Source organism: Astyanax mexicanus, chromosome 16, assembly GCF_023375975.1.
Source record: "Astyanax mexicanus isolate ESR-SI-001 chromosome 16, AstMex3_surface, whole genome shotgun sequence".
NCBI classification, from domain to species: Eukaryota; Metazoa; Chordata; class Actinopteri; order Characiformes; family Acestrorhamphidae; genus Astyanax; species Astyanax mexicanus.
The window spans coordinates 34,268,644-34,293,074 of NC_064423.1; the positions used below are offsets into that span (position 1 = coordinate 34,268,644).

A 24,431-nucleotide genomic window follows, 5' to 3' on the forward strand; every position below is an offset into this window, starting at 1 on the left:
ACCAAAACCCCCCAGCATTGAGCTGTGGAGAAGCGGAACAGTGTTCTCTGGAATGATGGTACTTTTTTTTAATTTATTTCCAAATTTTTCCCATTTTGCTGCCCAATCTACACGGCCAATTACCCAACCCACTCTTTAGGACTACCCTTATCACTAGTGATGCCCCAACACACCAGGAGGGTGAAGACTAGCACATTTTGATTGCCAAGTAGCATCACAGCGCACTCAGAGGAAAGCGAGGCAGCGACTCGGTTCTGATACATCAGCTCACAGACGCCTAGTGCTGATCGACATCACCCTTTGGAGTGATGTGATGAGAAAGCAAAGCACCCAGAGAGAGCAAACCCAATTGTGCTCTCTCAGGGCTCCGGTAGCTGATGGCAAACTACATGAAAAAGCAGGATAAACTCTTTAATAGTGGTGATCACAGGTGGTACACTATGGCTCAAGGAATGTTAAAAGCCTGCATAACTTGGGAAACAGAAAGCCCCATCCACCAGGCACCCACTTCAACTCAGACGCCACTTCAACTCCTTTGAGTTAAATCCTCTTTCTATGTACACATTGGCTAGTGATTAAACCCACTCACAAGATAATACCTCACAACTTATACAGGTATGGAATTTCCCAACCTGTTGCTTGAGGTAACAGTTAATTAATTAACCAATTGACATACAGTACTGCTATCCCATGTAAGCCCATATATATCCAAGTCAAATGTGAACAACAAATTGTGCAACAAAGACCTAAAACGTGACAAAATTGCAATAAATAAGCAGAGCTGAGACAGTTTAACAGAGAGGACAGTGCAGTACCAACACAATACAATCTAAAAGTGTGTGGTGAAGATAAGGTACAGAACTGTGTCCATGATTACAGCAGTTACTGAGGTAGAGAATATATACAGTAGTTCTTAGCATAGAGTTCTTAATAATTTGCTTGGCATTAAATTTCGCAATCCCTCTCTTAACCTGTGAGAGCCTTGATCAGCAGTTTTCTTTGTTTCTCTGTGTCCATTTCTCTAATTCTCTCACTCCTCCACACATAAAAAACAAATGCAACAGTTAAATCCACAGCAGGAACATCTGCACCATCAGCACAACTTTTACAAACCCCATGATATCGCCTCCCCCCAGAATCCTTGTTAAAACAATGACGTCCTACGCTCTCCACACCTCTGCAGCCCAAGCCAAGCCATTAGAACCAGCCCTCATGCTAACAGCCCATTACACCATCTGTAAATGCAGAAACTCTGGCAACCCCCCCAGCATTTCCCCAGACTCAGCCTTCATGGCTTTTACATGGCCCTTCCTCATCCTGACACTAGCATCATCATCATCCTCACTCCTTCAGCACCTTTCTATACTGGGCTGTTTTTTTCTCTGCTCTCTGTGGAAGCTCTGCCAAGGCTCGATGGGGGACTAGGGGTCTGCGTTCATTCTTCCTACAGGAAGAGAGAGTGTGCAGGACTTCCTGTTCACTGTGTTGATTTGACCCACTTCTTATGTATGGATCTGAAATAGAGAGAGAGAGAGAGAGAGAGAGAGAGAGAGAGAGAGAGAGAGATAGAGAGAGAGAGAGAGAGAGAGAGAGAGAGAGAGAGAGAGAGAGAGAGAGAGAGAGAGAGAGAGGTCAGGTCATCCGGGGAAAGCTGAGTTTTAGCATTTGCAAAGAAAATACTAGAAGGAAGAAGTCAATGACCTGAAACACACTGGAGAACTGTAAAGGGAATAGGGGGATTGGGGAAAAGAGGGATAAAAGAAAGAAAGCATGCAATAAAAATACAGAGCATGAGATCTGACATATATTACATATTCAGGCATAACCACTTGGGACTTTCTAACATCATCAAAACAGACCAAACTAGTTGACCAGTATGATCAAGCTGGTTGAGTAGGACCAGCATAACTAGTAAAATGACTAGTAGAACCACAATGGTTGCCTGCATGGCCAGTCTGACAAATCTATGCTCACAAAGTATGACAAAGCTGGTGGACTACAATAATCTACAAGACCTTGCTGGACAACAAGCATCATTAAGCTTCATCTGACTGGATGAACAGTCAACCAACTTGTAGGACCATGTTTATTGACCTACATCTTCAGTATGACTACAATGGTTGGTTGACTAATGACTACAATGATCAGCATGGCCTCAATGGTTGACTACCATGACTATATGTTCATGTTGATTGACCTGCATGTCTAGTGGGACCAAACTATGCATGCTCTTAACCCTAGAACCCTAGACCATCACCAACGTTGGGTATACACTGTATAACAAGTTTTGGAACCCTTCTTATATTTTACAACATACATCACATAAAATAAGAAAAAGATACCATGGATGACCCTATAAAAAAGCAGAAAATTTATTAGAATCAGGTAATTCTTAACTAATAAAAAAAATAATGCTGCTGGGAACTTGGTCTTTGGTCCACCCAATCCTGGGACATGTGAGCACCTGATTTAAACACACAAACACTAACATCAGGTAAATAAATTACACCCATGAAATAGCTCCATCAATAACGTTGGATAAAAATCACCTGAGCGCATGCCTCTTAAAAAAATCATGGATGGAAGGAAAGAATCAACCATAACATTAATGACATCAATGATCATCACCCTGTGGGTAAAAATCACCCGGCATTAGTGTTCTACGGTTAATGTTGGATCAAACTGTTGGGTAGTCTGTACACTTTCTGTACAGACTACTCCATTATCGGAATTAACTCAATTGGATTGGAGAAAATCTCTGGATGTAAACGTAGCCATAAAAACATGTTTAATGCAACTATCAGCAAAGTGTATGTTTGTCTGGATGACCAGCTTTTCAACATGTTGTCCTTTCATTATTGTACTGCAATACTACCTGCAGTTGCTGGTCTTCAGATGGATTTTTATATTTAAAATGGACAGTAGAGTTGGAGTTCTGGTTTGAGTTAGTGGTCATTCAGAGAGAACAGGGGCTGCAGAGGGAGTGAGCTTTATCTGCCAGGCTGATTTACTCTGGTGCAGATAGAGCTCTATAGATGAAACACATGAAAGCCTTCAGGTTCCTGCCAGCTCTGGTCTAAACAGATTAAAGCTCTTGCCAGAGGGACCTGTCTGAGCCTGAGGGGGTCAACAAAAACTCCCTTCAGTATTCTGGATATAGCTCTTATAATTGAGTTTTGTGGACTTGCTACACTCAACTCACCGTTAGACTTAGTAGACAGAGTATTGTATAAAAAAAGGACAGTGTGGCGCTTTAGGCAGAGTTAAGAGAATAGGTAAGTAACTTTTTAAACACAACTCAAAAAGATCTGATCAGGCATCACCTGAGGTGTTTTAAACACTCCACTTAAGCCAGCACAACACAGACAAACACCTACAGTTACTGCAGTTCAGAGAATAAATGACCCACCACCCAAAAAAATATACAGCTCTGGAAAAAATAAATTAGTTAAGAGACCACTTAAAAATGTTTTTTTTTTATTTTACCAAATTGAAAACCTCTTGAATATAATTAAGAGTATTATAAATGATCATAAGCCATCAAACCAAGCTGAACTGCTTGAATTTTTGCACCAGGAGTAAAGCAGCATAATGTTATCTAAAAGCAGTGTGTAAGACTGGTGGAGGGGAACATGCCAAGATGCATAATAACTGTGATTAAAAACCAGGGTTATTCCACCAAATATTGATTTCTGAACTCTTAAAACGTAATGAATATACTTGTTTTTTGTTTTGCATTATTTGAGGTCTGAAAGTTCTGCATCTTCTCATTTTCTGCTAATAAATACTTTAAAAGACAATATTTTCATTTGGAATTTGGAAAAAATGTTATCTGTAGTTTGTCAAATAAAACCACAATGTTTATTTTACTTAAACATATACCTATAAATAGCAAAATCAGAGAAACTGATTCAGAAACTGAAGTGGTCTCTTAATTTTTTCCAGAGCTGTACCTGCTCCATTGTGGTGCTGTGGGGTCCGGACCATTGAAGAACTGGGTGAAAGTAGAGATACAGGAAGAATACAGGACTACAATCTGTAATTATAGAACTACAGAGTGTTCCTTTATGCTCAGTAGACAGAGTTTATACTGTAAAATAGAAAAATTGGTGCAGAAACACGGATTGGTTTATTGCTGTAACTAATAGTGAATGATTCTGTGATATAAGGGGTTAAACGCAGAGTGGACATGAGGTACCCAGCGTAACATTAGCCGCCGTGATTAAACCTCAGTGCAGAGGAATTCATCGCTGTCAGCAGAGAACAGCGGCGAGCTGCAAGCAGAGCCTTTTCTCTTGCTTTACGAGCGTCCAGGACCGATCCGTGCTGTAGACCCTCTGAAGGACGAGCAGAGTCAGACGATTTATTCAACGTGTGCTAGAAATAAAAAATCCCTGCGTCCGCTGATGAGTGAGCGGCCCATCCATCAGTCAGGGACATGGTCCTGGAGCTCCACAGAGGCATGTGTGCGGTCCATTCTCAAACAGTGTCAGTCAGACGGGCAGTGTCTTACCATTACTTCTGGCCAATGCCGTCCAGTGCCAGCTGCAACTCTGAATCATGGCAAGAGGCCAACTCTTAACATTTCGAAACTCAAGGTAATATAATGCAAAAAAAAGCTTTAAAGGAGAACCTTTGGTGTAGTGAAACATGACCAAGAGTACTAACCTTTGTTGAATAGCCCACCTCCGCTCTCCCGCAGCTTTCTATGTTTTTTGGATACAATCCGGGTTAACACCCGAACACCCCATTCAGACAGCTTCCTCTTACAGCGTCCACAGTTAATCCTGTTGGATGTGGTTCTTCCTTCATGGTGGTATGCTGGCCTTACCCTGGATACTGTCGCTCTAATACATCACAAAGACTTGCTGTCTTGGTCACAGATGCTCCAACAAGACGTGCACCAACAATTTGTCCTCTTTTGAACTCTGTTATGCTGTGTGCATTGCAATATTTTGAGCAAAACTGTGCTCTTACCTTGCTAATTGAACCTTCACACTCTGCTTTTACTGGTGCAATGTTCAATTAATGAATATTGTCCACCAGGCTGCTCCAATTTAGCCATGAAACCTCCCACACTAAAATGACAGGTGTTTCAGTTTCATTGTCTAATCCATGTAGCGCCACTCCTCATAAGTAGAATTCGGAGAGCCCTGACATTTAAAAGGACATTACAGCATAAATAACTTTTAACATGCACAAGAAGCTTATTGAAATCCACTGTTTACAACCTGTAGGCCCCACCAACACTCTACTGGATCCAGAGAGCTGTGATATCATGTTTACTACACCCAGAGTCAATTTTACACCAGAGATTTCCTTTAAAATCAGCCGGGCGGTAACACAGTAACAAAAAAAAAAACAAACAAAAAAAGTCTCCACCTGGATTTAAGTAAGTAAATGATGTGGGGTTGATGCTGCAGTTGGTCTGCAGGTCTAGGTTCAGCAACAGTATGTGCTGAAAGAATGAGGTCAGCGGACTACCTGAATATACTGAATATAGACCAGGTTATTCCATTAATGGATTTTTTCTTCCCTGATGAACACGGTCATATTCCAAGATGACAATGCCAGGATTCAGGGCACAGACTCTGCAGAGATGTTGCACTGTTCTACTGTGCATTGACACCTGCACCATCAATATGATTGAGTATGTTTAGAAAAACACATCTCTGAAGGCACATCTTTGCTATGCTGCTCATAATCACCTGAGCAAAACAACACCTACAAGCTGTGCATAGACCTCTTAAGAGCAGTTATCTCATAGAACTAGAAGCCTTTTGCCAGGAACATAGTCCAACTAAAATCCATATATAATCCAACGCAGATCAGCCAGTCTGAACAGAAGTCATTCATACATGTCTAACATAATGAACAAAAACAGTCTGTTTAATTTAAAGCATGTAAGAATGAATCCAGACTGTTTTTGATGCAAGAACCCATAAAACTTCCATAAGCATAAATCATAGAAATACATAAATAAATACTGTACGTGAAAAATGTTGGATATGATCCCTCAAAGCTGAGATTTCACAGTACTGTTCCCGGGTTTAAATGAGGTCCTGTTTGACCTTGCTGAGTCAGTCAGATACAGGCAGGTTCAGTAATGGCCCCAGACCCCTCTGAGACCCCAGACGCTCACACTCACTAACCCTTTTAGGCCTTCCTTTGCCCGTTCTCATATAAATACACACACACACACGCACACACACACACACACACATACACACTGCCCATCAGCTGTATTGTTTCAGACCTTAGTTCACTTCCTGCTGGTCTACACTTCCTCTAAAAATGGGGCACACTAACACTACCATTGCATCCTTTCAGACAGTTTCATCACTACTTCCTGTTCCATCATAGTTTTATAAATTTACTTACAGCAAACAGCAGGCTGCCTGAATCTGCACTATGTATTGATTGGTTCCCAGAAATGGATTAGACCTGGTTTTGGAACACAAAACATTTTGAATGGATTTTAGTCCAGTAACAAAGGTGTGTGACAGACAGACAAGCTGCTTTTTTATTTTTCTCATCTTATCAATGCCTTTATTACTGCTTATCACTTTAACTTCCAGGCCTCTAATTCTTCTCTTCACTGCTGAAACTAAAACATAATCCATTTATGTTAAGCTAAAGAGCTAAAGGCTAAATCTGTTGCCATGTGGGTCAGCCAGACGTGACTCTTCTTGTATCAGTTTCTCCAGTTTCCAAGAGTCTTTTGAAGGTGTAGGAAAGTACTCATCATTTCCTGGCTTCATCTATAATTTCTCTAAAAAAAAAAAGACTTATACTTTTAATAGTTACAGAATTTTATCTGTGCTTCTTTTATAACCAATGTCATTGCACCTTGCATGTTGCTCTGTTAATTATTTATTGACCGTTAGCAACATCTACCGCTAATCTACTGCTCCGTTTACAGATAGTTCTTTATCTTGTATAGAAAGTATATTTTCTATTCTTCTGTGTTTAATTTATGTTGAATATGCTCTTATTGTATTGGTACTGCTGTGTCCATCCACCCATCCATCCATCCATCCATCCATCTTTATACTTATTATGAGAGTGAAGTAACACCATCTGTTCCAGTGCTACTTAACTACAGACAAAGGCTTTGTAAACTGCTTTTTTCCCTATCCATTTCCAAAGCACACTTTATTTCATATACTATACAAGTATTTTAAATATACAATTTATTTCCTGTTTTTTTAACAATATGCAATTTTTAAAGTTTTTTTCCCTTAAACCCTCTGTGCCAAAAGTTAATAAAAGTAATATATTTATAAGTAATGATCAAAATAAGTAACTAAATGAAGAAACACCCAATAAAAACAGTTACACAAGAATGTGTGTGTTCCCCTGAGAATCCCCCCACATACCCCTCTAAAGCCTCTTTTCTGACGACAGGGCTAATCCTCATTGATGAAGTGTGATGCTGCTGTTAGCTCAGAAAGCAGATTTGTTCTGGTGTCATGCAGTGCAGCGTGTTTCCATAAACAGAACCGCTTTGGCCAGTGAGGCAGTGAACAGCAGGGGGGGGGGGGGGGGGTTGGGTTAAATGAGGAGTTTGGCAGGGGAACAAACTGTTTGGCGAGTAAATCTCACTCAGAGCTCTTTTCAAGTTTATGTTTTTTTCATTGCTGTGTCACGAACATCAGAGAGAGTTATAGAGAACAGCAATCAACAATGTTGCTAATAAGCAGACATGCCGAGATACCAAAGAGAAGAGCAAAGGCCAAAACACAGACAACGCGTAACATCACAGTAGAGTCAAGGCAGAGTGTAAAACACACTGTTTCATGTTTTGGTTTTTTTTTTTTTTAGTAGTGTCAATCGATTTAATTTTTTTGTCCGATGAATCACAGCATTGTATGATTAACTTGTTCTTCTTAAGACGCACGTTTTTATTGTGGATATTTAAACGTAAATAAAAGGAAGACTATTGTAAAAATATCTCATCTTGATTTTCAGTATTTCTGAATCAGAACTTAATTAGCTGAGTAGACAGAAAGAAATATAATGAGAAGATGCTGTGTTCCAATGCGTATATATTTGTACAATGTGAAGCTGCTTTAACACTGTGATGTGGCAAGGTAGCCCATCACCATTTATTAAAGGTGCTTACCTCTTAATCCTGCTGTGTGGAGGGTCTGAGGGGCAAAAGGGAGGCAAGGGGACCGAGGCTTCTTCTTCTGGTAGGACGGATCCACCTGCAGGGAGGGAGAGGGTCCGGGGGTTCTTGTTTGCCTGTAAAAAGAAAATAATTAATTAATGTTTGTGTAAAAAATAGTGATCACTTACCTGTTTTGTCATAATGTGGGAAAATGTTAAATAGCGCTATTTTTGTAATTGTTTTTGTTCGTTTTATGTTTAATGGGTAGCCTCCCCTTAAGGGCTTTGTTGGTATGATCGGGGCGGGGCTTAATGTGTAAATGCCGGCTGGGGTGCTCAGTTGTAAAAAGCTCTCTCGGGGTACGGAAGCTCTGTCTGGTGTAATTATACAGCGTCTGCTAGCTGCTTGTAGCAGCGCATAGTTTAAGCAGAGTGAGTGAGAGAGTGAAAGTAAGGAGGACTGGCCTCGCGGCTACACTCGTGTAAATATTTGTATATATATACTTACCGTTTTATTTCATTTGTATCAGTTTTTGTTTGTGTTTTTGGTGTAATTATTCGCTAATAAATCACCGTGCACTTGGAATCTGACTCTCATCTCCTCTTCCACACCACACTCGGGGTCCTGGTCATTTGATTACACGGAAATCCTAAAGAAACCCTTTTAAGTGGACAAACATCTTTACAAACACAGAACGCAAAAACAGTAATATGCAGCGTTCACTGGTCGAACCCGCGCGACTCAAAACACTGTGTGTGAAAAAGCAGCTGCAAATTTTCAGCATTCTGTGTTCCAGCATGTGTATCTGTGCAATGTGAATCTGCTTTAACTCATCGGTTGTTGAAGGTGGCGCCCTAGCTGATTCCATAAATACTAGGAAGGCCAAGTAGGTGTTGGAGTCTGGTACAGACATCCCTGGGAGATGCTTGAAGTATGTGGATGAGCATTATTCTGCTGAAAAATGACAGTTAGAAGCTGCAGGATGTCATGCACATATTGCTGAGTTGTTAGTGGCCCTCGTATAACTACTAGGGGTGACTGACTGTCATATGCGATGGTTCCCCAGATCATCACACCAGTGATGGTATAGTTACTTTGAAAAAGAAATCCGATTACTGATTACTGATTACTCCTTTAAAAAGTAACTTAGTTACTTTATGGATTACTTGATTTTAAAAGTAACTAAGGTACTTTACAAGTTACTTTATTAGTGATATATGTCTAGTGTATCTCTAGACATTTAAAGTTTAACTATTTCCTGAAAAAATAAGTTTTTTATAAAAAAAAAAATAAAAAATAAAAAATAAAATATGGTCTTTCTTGATTTCACTTAACATAAATACTTGTTTTTATAAAAAAAATATATAAAATAAAGAAAGTATTTCTTGACCTGACATATTTAACACTGCAAAACTGAACATTGACCCTGTTGTTCTCTGCAGGGCAGCAAGGATTGGTTTTATAAAACAGAACCGTGTATATGGTCTAGGCCAGGGATCACATATATGCGGACTGTGGTCTAAGTAACGTGTTACTGACATCACTGGTCATTTCACATTATTAGGCACAATAAAAGTACACCACAGATTTGAGGTCTCCACACTTAAACCTCTGTCTGTAATCTAGGCCAAGGTGGTGGAGCTCCATCTTTGGAATGAACATAGCATTCTCTAAATTGTCTTGCTAACACTCTCACAATATTGTAAAACCTAAAAGAGCTATTATTCTAAAACAATATACCTCCTAAAAAGGTCACATTCCTATATTTTTACACATTAAATGACTAGGCAATGACTCTTAGTGAACAGTTACAGAAGGTGGTGTGGTCTCTAATGCTCCTGCAGAGTAAAACAGTGAGTTTAATTACAGGCTCAGGTGAAGAAAAGCTTTTCCGTTTCACACTCGTCACCTGCTGTGTCAAAAGCAGATGTTAACACAATTCTTAGTCACTAAATGAGTAGACACTAAGAAAAGAAAAACATCTGCATGTGTGTGTGTGTGTGTGTGTGTGTGTGTTTTAGTTGGGAATAAGTTGGGATGCTAACAGGGCAAAATAATGGCCTGACTGTCTACAAACATCTTGAGTATTCAATCCCCCGAAATTACAGCTGATTAAGGTTAATTTGTTCTTTCTTTGCATATAAAAAACGAAAATGTCTATTTCAAATGATGTAACCATCACTGCCCACATGCTTCCATGCCTTGACCAACATGGGCAGCATGACCAGCATGACCAAGCACAGTGGATCAGCATGACCAGAATGACCAAACTGGTGAACCAACATGACCAAGCTTGAAACACCAAAAAATGATTACCTTAAATCATCCCAAACACCCAGCAAAATTCCAGCTGACAAAGAATGTTATAAGAATGTTTAGAAAAGGTTCCAGAAAGGTTAGCCTGTAACATAGAACAGAAGTAATGTTCCAAGAACATTCTCAAATACAACAATAACGGTTGGCGTCACAAAGTTATTAAAACATTTCTCACAGTGTTTCCAGCTCGATGACTATTAACAGTGTGGAAATGTTGAAAGTCACATTCCCAAAACTGCAATTAAGTGACATTACAGCAACATTAAAACCCATTATTAGGCCAGGACTTTTGTCAATGTTCTGCCTGGCATTACACCACTAAGTCTTGAGGACTTCTATTTAAGCATTACATAAAAAGCTTTCATGTTTGATAAGGAATATTACTGAAAAGCATAATTGTGATTGTAATAGAAAGTTGCTACTGTCAAAATATAATGAATAAAATAATAAAATTGGCTCTTTCCTGACCTTTATTTTGAAATCAATACAAATGAATGAATGAATACAAAATGAATACAATTCAACAAGTTCATGTCCTCCAAACCTTTCGTTTCATTATGTTTGTCTAGTTTTTACGTCTATTTTTAAAACACACAGAATTTTGAAGGATTCATGTTACTGATCTGGAATTATTAGGTGAAGTAGAGAGAAAACAGGCAGTTTGTCCAAGTGTCCTGTAGGAGATTTCAAAGATCTCAAATTTAGTTTCAGAGTGTAAATAAATTAATTTACTGCAGAGAATAAGGGGGTTTGTATCATCTACACCTGTAGCCTGTATCAAGGCATATTAATAGGTTAAAGAACAGCTAGAAAACCTGACCGATTGAACCGTCTAAGAACGTTAACTGTAACATTCAGAAAACGTTCTACCAATCAAAAGTTGGTGAAAAGACAAAAAATCAGTTTTAAATACAAAATACAGAATCATTGAGCACAATGCAGGTATACGCCCTACTAGACAGAACACTAGTCTATTGCACCATTGCAGCATACCACATACAAACAACCATTCAGTAACACCCACGGTACACACACACCCCCCTCTCAGACCTATTTCAGGTTCAGGCTAATTGCATTTATGGCTTTTTAGCCCTGTATTATGACCTTTGATTGCACAATTTCATGAAACATAGATCAAGTGCCATTAATATGGATGGAGCGCCACTTCAACATAAGAGCACAGAGAAAGGGTCTAGTGGAGGTATTTAGTGTCACTGTATAATAAATCACTCACCACAGCAAAGTGACACTCGTCCCACTGACTCACTCTCTCCCCCTCTCTCTTCTCTCTCCTCCAAACTCTTTCCCTTCTCTAATAGTTCCCTCCTCAATCCCTCCATCTCTTCATCAGCAAGCTTTGATTGGCTGCCAGCTCTGGTGTTTGGGAGGAGGGAGCTTTCAAACACTTTTAGGCTCTTTGAGGCGCTTTTACGCCCCGTCTATCTGGATTCCAATGGAGTCGTTTTATTGCCCCCCTGAATATGATCTCGACCTCATGCGACACTGAAAGCACTGTTTGTGTTTGTTTGTTGGGATCACCAGTGCAATCATTAACAACAGTAACCTAGTGGCCAATAACAGACGAGGATTATTTCTCTCATGTGTTCCTGTGTGTGTGAGTATTTATAAATCCATATATATATATATGGCTCTCCTGGCGTCCATATTTGATGCTCTAAACTTGGCTGTGTGTTGACTGGAAGGACTGCATCATGAAGAAAAAGCGACGCTTTGTTACCAGGGTCACCCTCAGCCTAACAAACAGATTAGTGGTGAAGTTATTCACCAGAGAGCTTTCCCGGAGCTTTTCCAAGCCACTGCCTGACATTCCCCAGCTGACTCTGCAGAAGAGCAGCACCGAGTCTGCGGGGTTTACCCCTGGCACACTGAAACGTTAACGCAGGCCAGCCTCCTGACTCCAGTGATGCAGGATTTCTGTCTAGCACCTCCGTCTACAGGAGCCTGTGGTCTACATGTGTGTCCTCGTCCCTCAACCGGACAGAGGTCACCAGCACTGACCTCAGTCCTCCCACAATACATCAGTAACAGCTTGGAGAAATGAGCCCTCTAGAATGATGAAACTGACCAGAGCTTGTTCAGGGAGTAAAATGGTTTACGTGGTGAAATGTTGTGTATCCTGAGCACTGGAGGTCCTTATCAATAACAGTTGACTTTGAAGCTGAAGACTCATGGTCTTAAAAGGTTTTAACCTCAATAACCTTGTAATGGGTTGGGAGCAGTAGCTCTCCAGCCCAGAAGGTTTTAGAACCCAAGTGCTGAGCAGTGGATCTCAAAGCAGGTAAACCCAAGAAAAAGGAAAGTAATAATAATAATAATAACAATAATAATAATAATAAGAAGAAGAATTAATATATAATCGTAAATATATATATTAATATTATATAATAATATTTTATATATATATATATATATATATATATATATATATATATATATATATAAATATATATCTATATACAATTATTATTATTAACCCCGCTCCACGCGGGGATCGAACTCAGGCTGTCGCGGTCGCAGCCCAGTGCTCTAACCGCTGCACCAGCGAGCGGGTTGGGATGTGTCCGCTTTAATCGCCCTTTAAAGAGCCTCCACCGAAAGGGGCACCAGCCCTTACAAACCTTCCTCAGAACCAGTCAGAATCAGTGGTTTCTGACTCTTTTCCCTCTCTTTTTTCCCTCTCTTGTAAATAAATATCTTGGAATCATTTAGATTCAAACATGTTGTTTAAAAAGCAAGCTAAAAAAGTGGCAAATACTATAAAATTGAACCTGGCTAATTTTAGGCACATAAGATTGTAAATAATGAGAGAGGCATCCAAATTTTTGATGCACGCTATGAACATGGCTGAAGAAAGCAAACCAAATCTGTAGTCACTGATAGCCATGTATATTTTACGGAAGGTTTGTGGTACATATATATATGTTGTGTTATTGTGTACGGGTGGTGAGGTTTTGTAATCTTCAATGACCTGCCTAGGGACTACAAATGAAAATAAGTTTTTTAGCTAACTCTGGCACATTTATATTGACGTAGAAACTGAAATGTTAATCAATATGCATGTTGTCCCTTATGAATAAATAAGAAAAAATAGGACTTACAGGAACAACTTAGCCAGAACTTTTCAGAGGCAACCAGAATGCATTTTTTCAACAAGACAATATAAAACCACATGCTGCACAACATCAAAGCAAGGGTGTGGGAGAATATGTTCCTGACCTGTCTCCAGTAGAGAATGTGGCAAATTGTTTCAAATTAAATAACAAATTGGATAACAACTGCATATTGTTAGGTAGGGTTTACAGGACAAATGGGACAAAACAGCATCTTAAACACTTCCTCCCTTGGTATCCTTGATGTTAAATGTCATAAGAGGGAATGGCAATATTATAAAGTGTTTAATGTGTTCAGAAATGAATTTACAGTGTATATTTTTTTTGCCTTGTCTCTGAAAGCAACCAAGTCCATCATGGCACCAACCTTCATTCGAGAGGGACAGAAAAAGTTAAATCCATCCCCCCAGCAAACCAGAAGCTGGAAAACTAACAATGGCTCAGGATCGGAAGATGCTTGTCGATATTGGCCAGAAATAAATTTTTCCACCAGAAATTGCAGATATCACCCTAAGATCAGACGTGGTTCTCTGGTCACCTTCTCTGAAAGCAGTTTATATCATAGAACTGACAGTCCCATGGGAGAATGCAGTAGAAGAGGTTTATGAGCGAAAGAAACTGCGCTACACAGAACTAGCAGCAGACGCTCAACAAAGAGGGTGGAGTTCAGAAATCTGGTGGAGGTGGGATGCCGAGGTTTTGTGGCCACTTCCACTATCAGGCTGTTAAAAGATCTAAGCATCCATGGCCAGGCTTTGCGACAGACTATTAAATTGGTCTCTGAAGCGGCCAAAAGAAGCAGCCAATGGATCTGGATTAAGTGGAAGGACCCTTGGGCACAGAAAACATCTACATGACCTGCTCACTATCCCCTCCTCCTCTCCCCATACCCCACTTGAGTCCAATAGGCCATGCCACTTAAACATCTAGGCAATCTTCTCAATTGGGCATTGGACACAGGTTCAGGCTTGATCACGCTGTAGCTGGCCACCATTAATGAGGGTGTCTAGTGTTGAAAGGCCGAAACACCCCCTGATTCAAAGGCATACTGCTGATGATGTGTCCTAAAATAAAAAAATTCCATTGTTGTGAAGCTGTTTATATTCTTAATATCAAGGTAAACCTCATGTGTATATTATTGGCACAAAGGACAGGTTACCATCATGTCCTGTGTATTTTGAATAAATTAAAGTCAAAGGAAGTGAGAGATACACTGCGTTTTTTAAAGAAAGGAAGGAAGGAAGTCAGTGAGCGGTTCTCTCGGCCTGTCTACCATAACCAATATTATTTATTTCTAGTGCTTCAAACATATTTAACTGATGTTTTAAACCAAATAATATCAGTAACTGACCCGAAAGTATCCACAGAAATAAGTGTTTAACTACCTGCACTCTAACTAAAGCTAGGTATGGTGCACACACTACTTTATATAGATTTTATTTTACTTGCACATTTTTACTAAGTACTTATTTTGCACTAAACATTTTATTTATTTAGACTAAAAAATTTACATTTTGTATATCGTTTTTGGCAACACTTTACTTGGATGGTCCATTTTATGGCCTTGTTGATGCTCATCTGACATTCAACTGACACTGAACTGAATGTACATTAAATTTAACTTAACCCTATGTTGAATGTAAATGATTAAAAATAGAACCTAACCGTACACCTAACCCTAACATCAACCCTTAATCAACCAGAAAATCAAACCCTACACCTAACCCTAACCCTAACCTTAACCTAAACTTAAAATCTAACCATAAACCCAATCCTCCTTCCTCCTTAGCACTCTTCAAGTCATCACCACCAGTCAGGAGTGTATGTATGTATGTGTGTGTGTGTGTATGTGTGTGTGTGTGTGTGTGAATGAACTGACAGTTTGTCACAAGATGCTAGACAGACCTGCAGGGGAAGAATGGGGATGAGTCACAACTTGATTTGATTCTATTGGTTTGATGGGAAATGGCTCGTCAGTGGCTCTTGTCTTGGGCGCACTGTTCTAGTGAAAGACATTGATCTTTAATCGATTTAAATAGTACGATCACCAGCATCATGTATGTACAGAGAACATGTCATAGAGAGCAATGAAACCAGCAGTGGACAGCAGAGTGGATGGTTATGCCTTCTATGGAATATTCTTTATTCTATAGGGTCAGTACATACGACACTGTGAAACTGTTCAATTCATGTCAAAAAACAGTGAAAATATAATATTCTACCAATCTGGTACCCATTAACAGGCCTTATTTGAAAATGACAGACAGTGCTGGAGTAGCAGCTCATCTTTAATATCAACAAACAGTGCCAACCAACAGCACAATAGCTACACTTTATTATAAAAGGATTCGCTCACCCATCCATTGTACTCAGTTTCCATTTCCATACAACAGGTGTATTAAACCAAGCACCTATAGGGATGCAGACTGCTTCTAAAAACATTAATTGAGAATGAAGCAGATCTTGCTACAAACCCTCAAATTTCATGTGGCTTATCAGAGATAAAAGAAGAAAAGGAAGAGAAAATAAATTTGCTATTAATTTTAGTGGCACTGGGATTGGATTTAAGGGTGTTTTAGCTCACCCCATAAAACTCTCCCCTCTGACTTTCTACTACTTTTTATCCTCCATCCCTCGTTCTCCTCCTCTTTCTCTCCGTTTGGCACTCTCATTGAGTAAGCGAGTGGGGAGCACATGCTGATGAATGTCAATAGGTTCCCATGGTGCTCCAGTAGAGTGGATTGAAGCGGAGGGAGGGAGGGAGGGGAGGAAGGAGGAGGGGGAGGGGAAGGAGGGGATGGATCTGGTCAGTCTACATGCGCTGGCTCCATTAGGCTGATGGAGTTTTTATTAAATTAGCCCGAGCATTCTATGGATGACTCCTCCTTCACCAGGGAGAGGAAGAATGAAAGAAAAGAAGGAGGGAGAAAGAGAGAGAAAAAAAAAGAGAGAGAGAGAGACTCAATTACATTTGTCCTTATCTCATTTGTAAAGGCCGGCTGGAGGGAGGGTCATTATCCTTTATCGTCAGGAAAAGACACAGGCTCATAAATAGGGACGTATAGTGGAGATGAGGACGGGCAGCTGGAGGTGGGGGGCGGCGGGTGGCAAGAGTGGCAATTTGTCGCCGTGAGGTGGAGTGACAGCATGCATCGGTCTGTTCGCTGCCAAGAGGAATTTCTAAATTGGTGGCGTGGGCTTCAGACCCCGTGTTCTTGTCAGCGGGTGTGTTAATCCGGCCACAGAGGAGAGAGAACAGCTACAGGGACATTCCTCTGATAGAGCATCTATTTTCACCATTATGAAATTTAATATGTGGATAACGACAATGTATAGAACACCTGCTAGATTGACATTAGGAACTACAAAGCATTAAAAAATGAGATGAATATTGAACAACAGCAATGATAATAATATAAACTGTAGGGTAATTTAGCACAGCATGACTTAAAATATATTATAATATAAGATAAAACTCGGATGTGAGAATTCCCTGAACATGAAAAGATGACCATTGAGTCAGTGAGTCTAGAATTTTAAATATATTAAAGTTTACTGGAAAATAGTTTTAGTATTACAGATATAAAAAAGGAACATAAATTAATTGATACGTTAGAAAAGAGTAAAAGTACATTAATGAGTCAAAACAGTGTAATTCAATCAGAGAGAGAGAGAGAGAGAGAGTGTGTGTAAGCCAGGCAAGGCATTGAGGACCCTTGGGCATTTCCTCCCCTTGCCCAAAACAGATGTAAATCAAAAGGATTTGATTGGACAGAATCCATCAATATGATTACGTCAATACAATAATACATTCATATATTTTTATTTTTTTTCCTACATTGCAAGTGATTACTGAAGTCATCCAGACTATGAAGGAACTAATAGAAGTGAATAGAACTGAAAGAAGGAACTAAAAATTCTATTTTATAAAAATTGTTTTTTTTCTTTACTTTAGTTGAGTCATATGGATTAGAACATTACTCCAATAGAGCTATTCACTGTATATCAACTCTACCTCTTCACAACTTTACAACTGATGCTCTCAAACTCATTAATATGTTCAAGGAAACACAGCTGTTAACTGAAAGCCTGAATTCCAGGTGACTCGACAATTCAGCCAGAATCTAAAACATAAAACATTCTGGTTTGTTTACTTTGTGTTTACTAAATAATTCCACGTTTTTCTTTATAGTTTGGATGACTTTGGTATTAATCTACAATGCAGAACATTTTGAAATAAAGATAAAACCATGAATTTAAGGTGTGTCCAAACGTAATGCACAAACGATATGTCCAATATTCCAATAGAATAGAACTCTCTGGAGGAGATAACAATGAGTTAACCTATTTGGCCTCATGACTAAAGCCAGTCCATAATAAACTATTTTATTACTCTTATTGTCAGAATAAACTGAATTAAGGGACATGCAGCCCAATGTTTCATCCATAATGAATATATGTACAGTGTTGTGAATTACTTAAACCAAGTATCTCAGCTAGGCGTGTGCCATATCATATCGTACGCGATAATATAGCCAACTTTTTGGAATATCGTGAACGATATTATACCCTGAAATATTGTGCCATATCACCTACCCTTAATTATCACATCAGGGTAGTACTTTTATAGTACTTTTAGTACTTTTTTTAATTCTTGTATTTTTGTAATATCTCTGTTAGGGCTGTGCCATATTATATTGTATGCAATATTAAAATGTTATTTTCATTTTGTTGCAGTAGGGTATTCTTGAAATATTTATGTTTTAATTGAATGTTTTGTCATATCGCCAAAATATGGCTATTGCAAAAATGCCATGAAATATCGTGATATTATTTTAGGGCCATATCGCCTACCTCTAATCTCAGTCATATGAATAAGTGTTAAATTTGACTGAAGAAAACACCACATATTATTTGAACAGATGCAAATAAACATTAATAAAGTAAAAAGCAAGAACTAGATAAAATTACTTGAGTTTAGTTTAATATTTTTACTGGACACCCGCAGCCAGCCTCTCAGTGGATATGCTCAATACCATCAGCAGTTCACCTGATTTACCATAATAAAGAGCAGATTTACCAAACCAGCCACTGATGTGATGAGAACTATAATATAACACTGCCATTAGAAGATATTGTGATCTGTTTTAATGAACACAGTAATATAAAACCACTCATTTTAGTATGCATGTTATTTGTAATTATTCTGATGTTAATGTTTGACTGAGGTCACAGGTGCCTAAAACTAAATAAACACAGTATATGTAAACACACACACACAGAGACCACACATGAGTTAGCTATGTAGCCTAAGAAGCAGAAACAGATGACATCACCTTCTCTTCTCAGATCTCTTCACTGACCATTCAGTAAATCCCCAGACAATCCCGCAAGAGATTGAGATTGATTGGCTGAAAGGTAGAATGTGACCTGCAGACAGATAGTGAGCATACGACTGGAGGAACAATTTAGGTAATGGTTGCTAATGGTGACTTACAGAGAAGCTATATGATGATAATAAGGAATATGATGAATTAATCTTTAATTTTGCACTTACTTGTTTGTAGTTATAGGTTGGCCTTTGTATATTGTAATTAAAAATATCAACTTTCAAATAAATATATATCAAATACTGTTGGCAATTCTTTTCCATCAATTTTCATATTCAACCATTAATTTCCATATGCACTCTTTGTTACATTTTTTGGTAACACTTTACTTGGATGGTCCATTTGATGGTCTCTTTGATGCTCAACTGACATTCAACTAACATTCAACTACATGTCTATTAAATGCAAATGAACTAAAAGGTGAAAGTAAATGATTCTCTATTGAATAAAACCCTACATTCAACTCTAACCCAAACGCTTATCTTAATATTTTAGGATTGGGTTTAGTGTAAGATTTTAATCTTAGGTTAAGGTTAGGGTTAGGGTTAGGTGTAGGGTTAGATTTTAATCTTAGGTTAAGGTTAGGGTTAGGGTTAGGTGTAGGATTAGATTTTAAGCTTAGGTTAAGGTTAGGGTTAGGGTTAGGTGTAGGGTTGTATTTTATGGTTGATTAAGGGTTAAGGTTAGGGTTAGGTGTAGGGTTAGATTTTAAGGTTAGGTTAAGGTTAGGGTAAGGGTTAGGTGTAGGGTTGGATTTTATGGTTGATTAAGGGTTAAGGTTAGGGTTAGGTGTAGGGTTTGATTTTAGGGTTGATTAAGGGTTAAGGTTGGGGTTAGGCGTAGGGTTTGATTTTATGGTTGATTAAGGGTTAAGGTTAGGGTTAGGTGTAGGGTTTGATTTTAGGGTTGATTAAGGGTTAAGGTTGGGGTTAGGCGTAGGGTTTGATTTTATGGTTGATTAAGGGTTAAGGTTAGGGTTAGGTGTAGGGTTTGATTTTAGGGTTGATTAAGGGTTAAGGTTGGGGTTAGGTGTAGGGTTTGATTTTAGGGTTGATTAAGGGTTAAGGTTAGGGTTAGGTGTAGGGTTTGATTTTAGGGTTGATTAAGGGTTAAGGTTGGGGTTAGGTGTAGGGTTTGATTTTAGGGTTGATTAAGGGTTAAGGTTGGGGTTAGGTGTAGGGTTTGATTTTATGGTTGATTAAGGGTTAAGGTTAGGGTTAGGTGTAGGGTTTGATTTTAGGGTTGATTAAGGGTTAAGGTTAGGGTTAGGTGTACGGTTAGGTTCTATTTTGAATCATTTACCTTCAACATAGGGTTAAGTTAAATTTAATGGACATTCAATTCAGTTTTAGTTGAATGTCAGTTGAGCATCAACAAGGCCATAAAATGGACCATCCAAGTAAAGTGTTACCATTTTTTCCAAGTTAAGTTTTTCTAGTTTATGATAATGCTCATTAAGCCACAAATCATCAATAGAACGATTGTGATATTTTATTGGTATTTCACTTTATTTTATGGTCCATTATAGATGCCTCATAGATGTTCAACTAACATTCATGTAAATATGTAGTAAATTTAATGCATCTCCCACACTTAGCTCTACCTGCGATCTCCAGTCTCCGGACTACAGTACCCAGAATGCACCGCACACTGATGTTCACTCCCGTTCGTGATCATATGACACTGCACACAAAGCCAATCACCTGAATACTGAATTCACCTGTTACAGACACTCAATTCACTTACTCCCTGCCAGGTATTGATGTTTTTTCCTCGTACAAAGCGTTTATCCTATTATCCTATTGCCTGTGTCAGATCTCTCGATATTTACCTTGTTTTTTTTATTTACCGACCCTGATTTTTTGCCTGCCCTCTGATATTGCCCTTGTTGTGTATGACCACTATTTCTCATATTTGGTATGTTTACTCTCTCTTGCTGCTGTTTGCCGGTGTTGACCTTGCTTGTTTTGACTACTCTCTGTGCCCAACTCTTATTTAATACCCTTAAACATAATACCCTTACTTAATGAATCATCCTTAAATTCCAACTCTGAACCAAACCTTAACCTCAACATTAAATCCAATCCTAAACCTCAACCCTAAAATGTTAAGATGTTAGAGTTCAGGTTTGAGTTGGGTTTAGGGTTCCATTCTATAGAGAATCATTTACTTTTAACTGCTTTAAAAGACATGCAGTCGACTGTGAGTTGAATGTTTGTTGAGAATCTATGAAGCATCTTTAATGGATCATCCAAATAAAGTGATTCCTTTATTGTTTGCAATGCATTAGACAACTCATTTGAACCATTTTTTTGTTTGTTTCTTGTGGTTTTATACAATCAGTATTAATGCTTTTGCAAAATTTACTCCATGGTTATTAGAAGATGTGCTGAGTTTTACGCTTAGCTTCCATCTACCTTCATACTCCATTTGGCTGAAAGATGCTGAATATTATAAATAAGAAGTTTTGTGTGTATTCATAATAAACATCATCTCAACATTTTCAGTGCATGTAAAGATTTGTACTGAAATAAAAAGCTACTCCACTGATAAAGCGTCACTGTAAAGGGTGGTTGAGGAGACAGCATTTACCAGCTTGGAGACCAGCTGAGAGACTGGATCTAATGGAACCTGCTGGAGCAGAGCAGGACATGTGATGGATACCGAGTCCACAATAGAAGAATGGGGATAGTGGGATAAGAGTGATGAGCAGAGAGAGAGAGAGAGAGAGAGAGAGAGAGAGAGGCCAGCAGACGAGCCGCAGAACACAATGACACTGGAATGTATCATTATCAGTACAGAGCATGTCTGAGTGTGTGTAATTTGCTGAATGGAGGGCAGCATCTCTGAGCCCGGGCGAGTGACACTGCCTCGCTCAATTAAAACCAGGACAAACAACAGAGCGGCAGCAGACTGGGCCGAGCGCAGGGTAATAATGACAGCCCTGCTAACAAACAGTCTAATGCTGGCGTCTGCGGCCGAACTGGGGGGCTTGTTTAAGTCCTGCATTCCTCCTAAAAAAGGGGGAAACGGACTCAGACAGTGAAACGCTGAACACAGAACCAGACACGACAAGATAACGCCAGATGATAACATGCTGCAGGCTGTCCTAGTGCACTGTGTGCCATCTGATGTGCTATTAACCCAAAGAGAAGCAATTAAAGGCAATACTGATGGAAAAGAATGCATCAGAAAAAAAACACTCAGCTAACATGGCAATTCTCTGCATTATAGGCATTTTCTATACATGGTCGTTGTGGTATTCAGGTGGTTGCATGCTAGGATATCACAAGTTGTTGCTATTGTCTCACCATGTGGTTTATATGGTGCCACTATGTGGTTGTGGTTATGATGATGTTAGGTGTTTGAGAAGGCATTCCATGTGATTGATGTGGTGTTGCTAAGGGATTACGAGGTGGTTACTATGATAGTCCATGAGATAGTTGCTTTGATGTTGCTAACTGGTCGCTAAGGTGTCGCAGGTAGCTGCTATGAAGTTGCTGAATGGCATTCAGAGTTAGATTATTTTATTTGTCCCTAAGGGGCAATTCAAAGGGCATAGAGAGTAGTAGTAGATTAAGTGGTTGCTATGGTTTGGTTGTTATGGTATCCCAACTGGTTACTGTGGTTTTGCTAAATGGTTGCTATATTGATGCTAGGGTGTTACTAGTTGGTTGCTATGGTATTACAAAGCACTTGCTAGGGTGTTGCCAAATGATTGCTATAGCAATCTAAATGGCTGCTATTAAGTTGCTAAGGGTTTGTTATTCTTTCCCGAATGGTTGCTATTGTGGTGTTGCTAAGTATCCGCTGTGGTGTTAAAAAAAGGTGATTGCTATGGCAATGCTAAGTGATTGCTAAAGTATCCCAACTGGTTACTGTGGTTTTGCTAAATGGTTGCTATTTTGTTGCTATGGTATTACAAAGCAGTTGCTAGGGTGTTGCTATGGTAATATAAGTGGCTACTATTGTGTTGGTAAAGGGTTGCTTTGCTTTTCCAAATGGTTGCTATTGTTTTGTTAAGTGTCTGCTGTGGTGTTGATAAGTGGTTAAAATGTGATTGCTATGGTGATGCTAAGTGGTTGCTATGGTATCCCAACTGGATATTATGGTGCTGATAAATGGTTGCTAGATTGCTGCTATGATGTTGCTAGTTGGTTGCTATGGTATCACAAAGCAGTTGCTAGGGTGTTGCGAAGTGATTGCTATAATAATATAAGTGGCTTCTTTTGTGTTGGTAAAGTTTTGCCATGCTTTTCCAAGTGGTTGCTATGGTTTTGCTAAGTGATTACAAGGTGATTGCTATAGCGATTCTAAGTGGTTACTAAGGTATCCCAGATGGTGTTGATGGTGGAGTTTATTTTTTTTCAGCAGTTGCTATGATGTTCCATGTAATTGCTGCGGTGTTGCTTGGTGGTTGCTAGGGAATTGATAAGTGGCTGCTATGCTGTCTAAAATGCCTAAATGCAAAAAAAAAAAAAAATCAATTGATTTGTAATTTTATTAATGTAATTATTAATATTTTTACATTGGCATAAAAAAGCTTTAAACATGTCGTTTATTTATGTTTTTTTATTTTTATTTTTTATTTTAAGATACATTTACAGGGGATTAAATGGAGACTATTTGAAATAATGGATAATAAAATAAAGGCTATTCATTAGTGTTATTAAAAGTATAAACGTTCATTAATAAAACTGCAAGATTTTAGAGATATTTATGCCCTCCTACACTGTTTTACACACACAAACACACACACACACGCGCACAAAAAAAAACCCCACACGCCACAGACCTACAGCATAGGCCTACTTAAAACCCCCGAGCCACAACATCCTAACCACAATGGACGCCGGTGTCTCCAGTGTCTCCAAAACATGCTCAGTACTATAGAGTAATTTACACAGACTGAACTTTTAAAAGCTCTTTCCTGTCTTTTACGTTCTGTCTGTTCTTTTTTCTGTTTTTTTCTGATCTTTATTATGATCAGTACACAATAACAGCCTGGTCTTTTGTGGTCTACAGGGGATGTTCCAGAGTGCAGCAGAGCACACAGTGCAGAGACGTTAAAGCACTCAGTGTAAATACGCCAGGGCTATGTGGGAAGGGACTCCAGGGTTAATCATAAAGTGGATTTTGCAATTGGCCACGGCGTCTCACCGCTTTCCTTTTTTTTCCACAGGGTCAGCTAGCTTTAGCTGGTAGCGTGGGGTGGGTGGTGGAGGGGGCTGGGCTCTTTGAAGGCAGGATCAGAGAGACACAGGCTCCGTAGGCCTGAGTGGAGGCATTAAGATCCATTACATTGGCCGTGACCTCAGAGGCAAAGCATGGCAAGTGTGTTATCGCTCCATTAGACAGAGCCAGGACTCACGTGCAGGCTGTTATTGAGAACGGGTCAAAGGTCAAACGCAAACACTTCAAAGTTCTCACAGCGTTCTCCCCACCCAAGTCTTTATTGCTCACTGTCTCTAAGAAAATACA

General features: G+C 39.2%; 1 long non-coding RNA gene across 1 annotated transcript in view; it reads right to left on the reverse strand.

Annotated features, from left to right (window-relative positions):
- Positions 1 to 333: 333 nt before the first annotated feature.
- Positions 334 to 24,431, reverse strand: part of LOC125782319 (uncharacterized) — a 49,539-nt gene continuing 25,441 nt past the window's right edge. Inside the window, exons 2-3 of the long non-coding RNA XR_007424938.1 lie at positions 8,126 to 8,247; positions 334 to 1,514 (exon numbers count right to left, since the gene is read on the reverse strand). This is a non-coding gene — a long non-coding RNA (uncharacterized LOC125782319). The remainder of the gene's footprint in view (positions 1,515 to 8,125; positions 8,248 to 24,431) is intronic.